At 34.1% G+C, this 8,332-nt stretch overlaps 1 long non-coding RNA gene across 1 annotated transcript; it reads right to left on the reverse strand.

The window, feature by feature from the left end:
• Nucleotides 1-2,914: 2,914 nt before the first annotated feature.
• On the reverse strand, nt 2,915-7,080 carry LOC110697748. The gene is made up of 2 exons (XR_002506559.1): nt 4,886-7,080; nt 2,915-3,309 (listed from the first exon to the last, which is right to left on the reverse strand). It is a non-coding gene; the product is annotated as an uncharacterized LOC110697748 (long non-coding RNA).
• Nucleotides 7,081-8,332: the final 1,252 nt, after the last annotated feature.

The raw sequence follows: 8,332 nt of genomic DNA on the forward strand, positions 1-8,332 counted from the left end.
TAACTCCAATAGGTCTAGAACCATGACTAGAAGTTCGAGGGATGAAGGTACTAATCCAACCTAAAAGAGATTGAACTTGCCCTAAAAATAGGCCTCTACTTTATTCTTCTCGTATTCATGTGCGCTTTCTAACTAACGTGCAATCATTAGGTTAACCCTAAACCTGTTTAATCTATGTTGGTTGAATATTAATGCACAAACAAATCTATTATTGGCAATCACTTGAATTATAATCTTATTAGCCTAAACAAGATTATTAATTATCTTATTAAGCGTGATTACAAGTACAAATTCCCTTTAAACATGCATAAAAGGTGTGATCAAGTAATGAATAATAATAAAATATCAAGCAACAATAATAATATCAATCATCATAATAATCATGTTAATAAAGCATAATAATAATAATAGCAAGATCCTAGGCATGATACTAACAAAATTAATAACAAACCCTAGCATGTCACTAGACATTAAAGATCAATAAGCCCTAACATGATACTAACATGATATTAGGAAAGAAATAGGAAGCATCATAATAATAATAGAAATATTAGTTAACCCTAAACATGATACTAGGAAGCAATAAAACATCCTAACATGTACTAGGAATCAATAAAACAATCTAAGCATGATTTCTATATTAAAAGAATAATAAATAAAGAAATTACTTACTTAGATGCCTCTTACCTCTTTCTAATAACAAAATACACACGTTAGTAACTTCAAGGAAAATATTAAACCAAACAATTAAATTAAATAATTAAAAGAGGGATTTGGGACCAAACCCTTAGAATTATGAAATCTTTCACGTCTAGGGCGAAGGCAACTTCGAACTTGGCTAGGTGTGTCTAGAACTAATGTATGAGGAATTTCAAGAGAGGGAAGGTTTAGAAAAAGAATATAAAGAGAAAGCTTCTAGCTTTTAGAGAGAGAATAGAGAGAGATGATGGTAGTGAATGATGAAAAACGGGAAGATACAACCCCTATTTATAGAAAAAAAATAGTCCGGAAACGATAGAAAAGAGTTCGAGTCCAATTTAAAAGACCTCTTGTCGCCAACGACAGGAGTTAGCGCCAGACGACAGGAGCAGCGCTAGGTGACAGGTAGTAGCGCCAGGCGACAGACTCTGTCGTTTGGTGTTGGGATAGTTTTTTGTGGATTTTGTTTTATCATATCTTTTGATCCAAAAGTCCAAATAAGTAATATAATATGTCGTTGGAAATCTCTTGAAGTCTACTTTACAACCCAATTAGAATCAGATTAAAATATTTTGTAGAAAAAAATATATATCCGAAATAGTGGAAGGGTGTCAGTTTGGATGTAGTTTCGTATTTCTTCATATCTTTTTCGTTATAGCTCGGAATTAATAATATAATGTATCATTGGAAAGATAATTTCAAGATCTACCCAACATAATAAGATTTGGATTAAGATTATGTGGCACAAAAATAATATCTGACTGTCTTTGAACATCTTTAAATTCGAATAGAATTAGGATTTTAAAAAAGGAAAGTTTTATTCAATTTCAAATTATTTGATTTTATCTTTTCAAAAAGGATAAATAAGATCTTTTAGAAACTTATGGAAGTTTCTAATTAATCCTAATTAGTTTAGGAACAGGATTAAACCTTTGGACCCTGCACATTATTATTGGGTCGTAGGTAAAATTCGGTTTGGGCCTAGTTTAGTATTTTGGCCATAAGTTCCTCATTATTTATCGGAATTGGGCTTATAATATATCGTTGGAAAGATCTTTTGAACCCATCCAACTACACTGTTATTGGACCCATATCATGGAACAAACTAAATTGGACTGCACGTTTTTCATTAATAGGGTAAGAAAAGAAATATTTTCAAAAATAGAAAGAAGAGATATTTTAATAAAAACATCCTAATTACTAAACTTTTCACACTTTCACTTCGTTCGATAATCAAGTGACGTGAAAGGTATTCATCACTGGGTTTGGTTTTGGGGATACACATTTGGGTGTCTATAGAAGCCCCCACTTTAACTGAGTTAGGAGAAACGCAAGTTTTGAAAACAAAAGTCAAAGTAGTGATAGAAACGGAGAATGATTCAGAACGTTCTGCAATCCTAAATCATTCTTGTAACGCCCATACCTGCAAACTAGCGTTGGTCAAACAGATAAGAAAGTCAAGAAACGCGTATCTTGCACCGTTGAGTACATGTCTCTGGAGTAACCGATTTTGTTTGACGATCCTTCTCAAGCTGTGGGAGATCACCTGAAGAATGCTCCGCTTGTAGCTGCCTTCAATTTCCGTTGTTTTATGACCATCTTCCACATCCTAGGGAATACGATCGAAGATAACTCCGCTTGTAGTCACTTCATGTTTTCTGACAACCTTTCACATCCTAGGGAATATCATCGATTAATGCTGCTACATCTCGAGCTTTTTTCTTGAATCACGGTGACAACTTTCCCAATCATAGCAAATTTCGTCGAAGACACTAGTACATAACTAACCTTAAGTAACACCTAAAAAATGTTACATAAAGTGGTAAAAATGTTATTATAGGCCATAGGTAACACTTTAATGAGTGATACATCCGCCCATGTTACCTAAGGTATTATGTAACATTTTGGCTAACATATGGTAACACTTTTAAAAGTGTTACTACCAACCCTCTTATGTAACACTTTTTTATATTATTAGTACCATTTTTAAAGTGTTACTTTTATTTCCTAAGTAACACTTAATTATCTTTAGTAACATTTTTCAATCATATTGTAACACTTTATTCGACATTATGTATCATTTTTGCAAACTAATGTAACACCTTATAAATTAATAAGTAACATTTATTATTATTATTATTATTATTATTATTATTGTTAGAAATATAAAAGTAATATTAACATGTACAATAACCACAAATATGAAAGTAACATATACGATAGATAATAATTTCAATTGATATAATTCATAGTTTCTTACAATAAAAAAACATCCATTAATAGCAGTTTGTATGTTTGGCTAAACACTAATAATAAAGAAAAAAGAAAGCCAACTTCAATCTCTAGATCAGACCCAAATTCCAATACAAAAAGGTAAAATAACCCAACGTAGTTAGCCAACAGACAGTAGTAATAACAGAAGCTAGCGGTAACAGCGCTTCAATCGCAACTAGCAATAACAACGCGTAAATCACAACTAGCAGTAACGGCGGGTAGATAGCAGCAGCAGGCAGTAACAACAGACGACAATACCATCAGTAGTTAACAATAGCAGCAGACGACAATGACAATAACAAGCATCAATAATAGTAGTAGGCGACAATAACACGCCTGTAGAAATAGAAACCAACAACTGTTAATATTCTAGCTTTATTAAAATTAAAAAAAAAAAAAACATCAAAGCTAATCTATCTCTAATTGCCTTCAAATAAAATATCAAAATATTGAGCAGCTCCTTGCCACAGTGCTTTCATAAGATTCAGTATACTCAAAAGAACTCTTGCATTCCTAGATGTAAGATACATAAGAGAAGAAAATTAATTAGGAATAACTTTTTTTTGGTATGGAGGGGGAATACAATTTTATTAGCCTACAACATAGATATACAATGCATCACTCTAATTACCTCTCAATAAGTGTAACATATTTATCAGCATAAAGCACAAGCATATCCACTAGATGCATTGCATTATTAGATCGATTTCAAAGCCTGGGAAGTTGAATAACATCCCTTTTCATTTATATTACCATGAGTCCGTGAATGAGCAGGCTTCACGAGAAGTATAGTAAACAAAGTGAATAGACACCACAGCAGGAAGACAGTAAGATGTGGTACCAGATAAGTGGTAACATAAAACTGAAAGTAGAGACTTACATGCTTGCTTTTCATTCTAATTGGAAGAGAATTAAAACCATGATAAGCGGGAATATAATTGCACAGACCAACAAACTCAGATGAAAATTAGAACTACAGTTATGCAAGGTACTGCACTACTACATAGAAATTAGAAAAACCTGTCATGGCAGCCTAAATTCAATGCCGAATCTAATTTATAAAATATTCAACGAACATAATAAAAAAAAATCATTTACATTATGAAAAAGAGTTAAATTAGCTAGTTAGCACCTAGTATTGTCTAAAGCTGACTATCTCATATGGTGGACCAAGCTCGATTATACCATGCCTACAAAAAGCACAAGGTTTATCCGATCAAATATTTTATAATAACAAAAACCCAAGTTCTCTAAAGTTTGGCTCCGTTTGACTTGCAAAGATTTTCAAGATGCAAGTAGCATGTGCCTCGGTTTATTTAACTGATGAAAACAAAAGAAGCCAATAAGGATGATCTACTCAACATACATTCAAACTAATTCTACTACACAACCATTGCTTTAAACTGTACTGCTAATTCAAATAACTATTTCAACTAATATGAATGTTAATCTGAAAATTTTAATAATAAAAAAAAACTTTAAACTCATTAAAATCAAAATTGCTTCAATCTTTTAAAATTTTAATTAATTTGAACCAATTCAATTCATTACCTTCAACTAATTAAAACTCATTTAATCTCTTGCAAACTTCTCTAGTAAAATACCCTACATTTAGCTATAATATAATACAGAAAAATTTAAAAGTTTAAGCTCTAATTGCTAAAATACCCTACTTTAATTCTTCGACAATCGATCTTCGAAAAAAACAAATATGTCTTCAGCCATCTAAATTCGAAAATCTGAAATAGACTTAAGATTTTTTTTTTTAAAAAACCTTAATTTAACAATCGAAAATCTTAATTAATAATTAATTAAAAAAAAAATCAAGCAATTGGAACAAGAAAAAAAAACCCTCAATTTGAACAACAACATATCAATAATCAAAAGAACCAACAAAAAATTTATATATTACCTGAAACAAAAAGTCCGACCCACTTCGTGAGTAGCAACGACCGTTAGGAATACTAGATCGACATACGACTGATGAAGAACGTGTAGATTGTTAATTTGTCACTCAAGTACTCAACCCGTATGCTTGTGCGGTATCCACCTTCATTGGCCATTGGGTTGGGACGTGAGGTGGCCGGCGAGGCCATCGTTGGCTAGGGTGGGAGTCGACGTGGGATTACTGGTGGGGTGTGAGTGATAAACTGATGAATTTTTATTTGAGACCTCAGACGTCGGAACAGGGAATTGGTAATTGAAAGAGTATGTAGGAAAGAGAGAAGTCAAATACTTCATAAGAATGTTTATTTTTATTTATCTTTTATTATTTTTGAACATCAACCACCAATATCAAAGTGGTACAAGACTTACAATTAAAATGTTACATAAAAATATATAATCAAAGGGTTACAATCAAGTGTTACCTAATATTAAAGTGTTACAATCAAGTGGTACCTAAAATAAAAGTGTTACAACCAAATGTTACATAAAATTAAAGTGTTACATGGGTGTTACTTATATTCAATTAACTTTATAACTTAAAAAGTGTTACTATTTGGTGTTACTTAAATTAAGGTCACTTTTGTACTAGTGAGACCACCTCATCACGAACTGTTCTTCTCAAATCTAAGTGACAACCTCCACAATCTTATTGAACGCTGTCGTAGACCGCCCATCTCGTGCTATCTTCTCAAATCTAGGTGACAACCTCCACCATCTTAGCGAACGTTGTCGAAGACCTCCCATCTCGTGCTATCTTGTCAAATCTAGGTGACAACCTCCTCAATATTAGCGAAAGTCGCCGAAGACTGCCCATCTTGTGCCATCTTCTCAAATCTGGGTGAAAACCTCCTCAATCTTAGCGAACGTCGTCGAAGACCGCCCATCTCGTGCCATCTTCTCAAATCCATATGATAATTTCCATCATCTTAGCGAAAGCTATAAAAAATTGCTTCATCTCGAATCGTTCTTTTCTCGAATCAAATAATAACCTCCCTAATCATAGTGAAAGCTATCGAAGGTTATTTCATCTTGAACCATCCTTCTCAAATCCAAGCAAGAGACTCTTTTAATCTTAAAGCCTCATATTGAAAACTTCTTCATCTTGAATTTTCAAATCTTCTTGTCTTTACTTTAAGGAGTAATCGACCTTTCTAGCTTTGGGAAGTACCTTATCTTGAGATTCTTCGATCTTAAAGTCAATCTCTGTAGAAATATCCATCCTAGGAATCTTTTGTGATTACAATCAATCACTAACCAAATTAGTTTTCAAATTTGCGTAATCAATATACAATCGATAATTTGATCGTCATCAGGCCGATCATCAATCAAGACCGTAATCGGGCCGACTACTAATCAAAGGTGTCAAAAGTTGATCATTCAATATGATCGTCATCAAGCCGATCACTTACTGCGATTGTAAATAAGCTGACTACTAATCATGTTAATTTGCTTATAGGGGCTAACTGGCGTACCAAGGAACCCGAAATTACTACATGAGGTCCACATAATCTAATATGGGGGCCACGTATCTTGTTGTCGCACCAGCGCGCGCTGGTGTATATTTTTGCCATAATTTCACATCTGCCGCCATACGACAAAGACCAACGCTAGACGACAATCTTGTCGTTTGGCGATAGTCAAGTTTTTGAAATAAAACCCCTTTCTTCTCCATTTTTGCTGCTTCTGCTGTTCGTTTCTCGGTTGTACTCCAAACCTTCAACTTGGTCGTCTCTTTTCAACCAAATCTGCTCAAATCTTTTGCAAATTAAAGCTCTTCATCTCTAATTTGCCAATCCATGTAAGTTTTGCTCAAACTCCTCTTATCTTGGAAGAATTTCACATGTTTATTATTCGCGTTTTTTTCACAAAATCCTGGAACATCCTTGCTTTCTTGCTCGCTCTTAGGAAGTGATAGCTTCCTATGCCTTGAAACTCTATCGAAAACCGAGTCCAAGTTAATTTTCGTAGAGATTTTTCATCTTGGGAAATTTGCGAGGTGCTTGATCAAAATCCGGATGTGCTCAATCAATCAGGTTGATCGTCAATCTAACTGCAATCAGGCCGACTCTTGTTGATTTGCTAAGCCATTTGCGTCCTTTTGCTTCAAATCTTTTGTACCTGCATTTATATTTTGGACTATAGGACTTTGCTCATCTTTTCTTTTTTTAGGGTTGACTTAAGGCTTAATGTTGCTTGACTCGTTGCATATGACTTGTCATGACTCGACTCAAAGCGTTTTGACATACATGGCTTGACATGACTCAAGGTGTAAACTTGACTTAATGTGATTCACTTCGTGTGACTCGTGTGTGCAAAGTGTTGACTCATGTAGAAAAACAAAAAAAAAATACCGACTTTCTCCCGAGAAAAGAAAGAAGTAAAAAGAAGAAGTGAAGTTTTTGAAGGTGCATGTTGAATGAGCTTAGTCAAGTGTAGGCGTCGACATTGTATATCATAGGTTTCCACGTTGTATCTCATAGTGCAAGGATTGTAACATCCTAGATTATCCTAGTTGACTCGATAGTGAAAGTATTTAGGTAACTTAGGCACGGAGGCTAAGTACTTCTTTAATGATGCAATGATGAGTGATTTTGATATGACAAGGCATGCTTCAACATTAGACTTTATGAAAAAAGGTTCCTAAGAGGTGGATTATTTGGTCATGTATCTGTGACGTGTGTGAAAGTGATACTAAAGTTAGGCTGCAAAGGCTAACGGTATGAAAAAGTATTATTTCAAGAAGAGTCAAATGATGGTGACTCTTAGTCTAGGTAAGCTAATGATGTAGGGATCAAGCCCCCAAGTGTAGCTCTAAATGGAAAGGGATGAGCATCGGAGATCCCTTGATATGATCAATTATGAAAGTAAATATGAATGCATTTTTATTATGGCCACACCTCAATGTGAGGTTGCCTACGTATCCATTAGGAATCAAGTCGAACGTAGCTCTAGCCGAACCTCCCACAAGTGTGTGTATACCTCAAAGAGATCTTTTAAGGATTGTAATGTGGTTAGGCTAAAGTTAAAGAAGAAGGGGATAAAAGCTCAATACCCTAGATTAGCCCCCAAGGTGTGCAAACTTGTTTTTGAAATCATTATATTTTTATGTTTGAGGTTTCCTCACCTTTTAACTCTCTTTCTTTTGTTTATTTTTTGTTCTCTCTCTCTCTCTTTATTTTTTTATTTTTATTTTTTTTTGCTTTTACATTTTTTGATAAGCGTGGGCAATCTCGATCATGCGGTCTATCACTCACTTGGCATTCATGTTTCTCAGGCACGGTACCAAGCACTCGATAAGAGACACAATCCGAGACGTGTTCTTATCCAAGACATGTTCATGTCAATGACATTCGAACACTTGCCCTTTTGTACACTTTTATTATTTTTGCTTTTAAAAATAAATCACTCAAGC

This window comes from Chenopodium quinoa, unplaced genomic scaffold, assembly GCF_001683475.1.
Source record: "Chenopodium quinoa cultivar QQ74 unplaced genomic scaffold, ASM168347v1, whole genome shotgun sequence".
Lineage (NCBI taxonomy): Eukaryota > Viridiplantae > Streptophyta > Magnoliopsida > Caryophyllales > Amaranthaceae > Chenopodium > Chenopodium quinoa.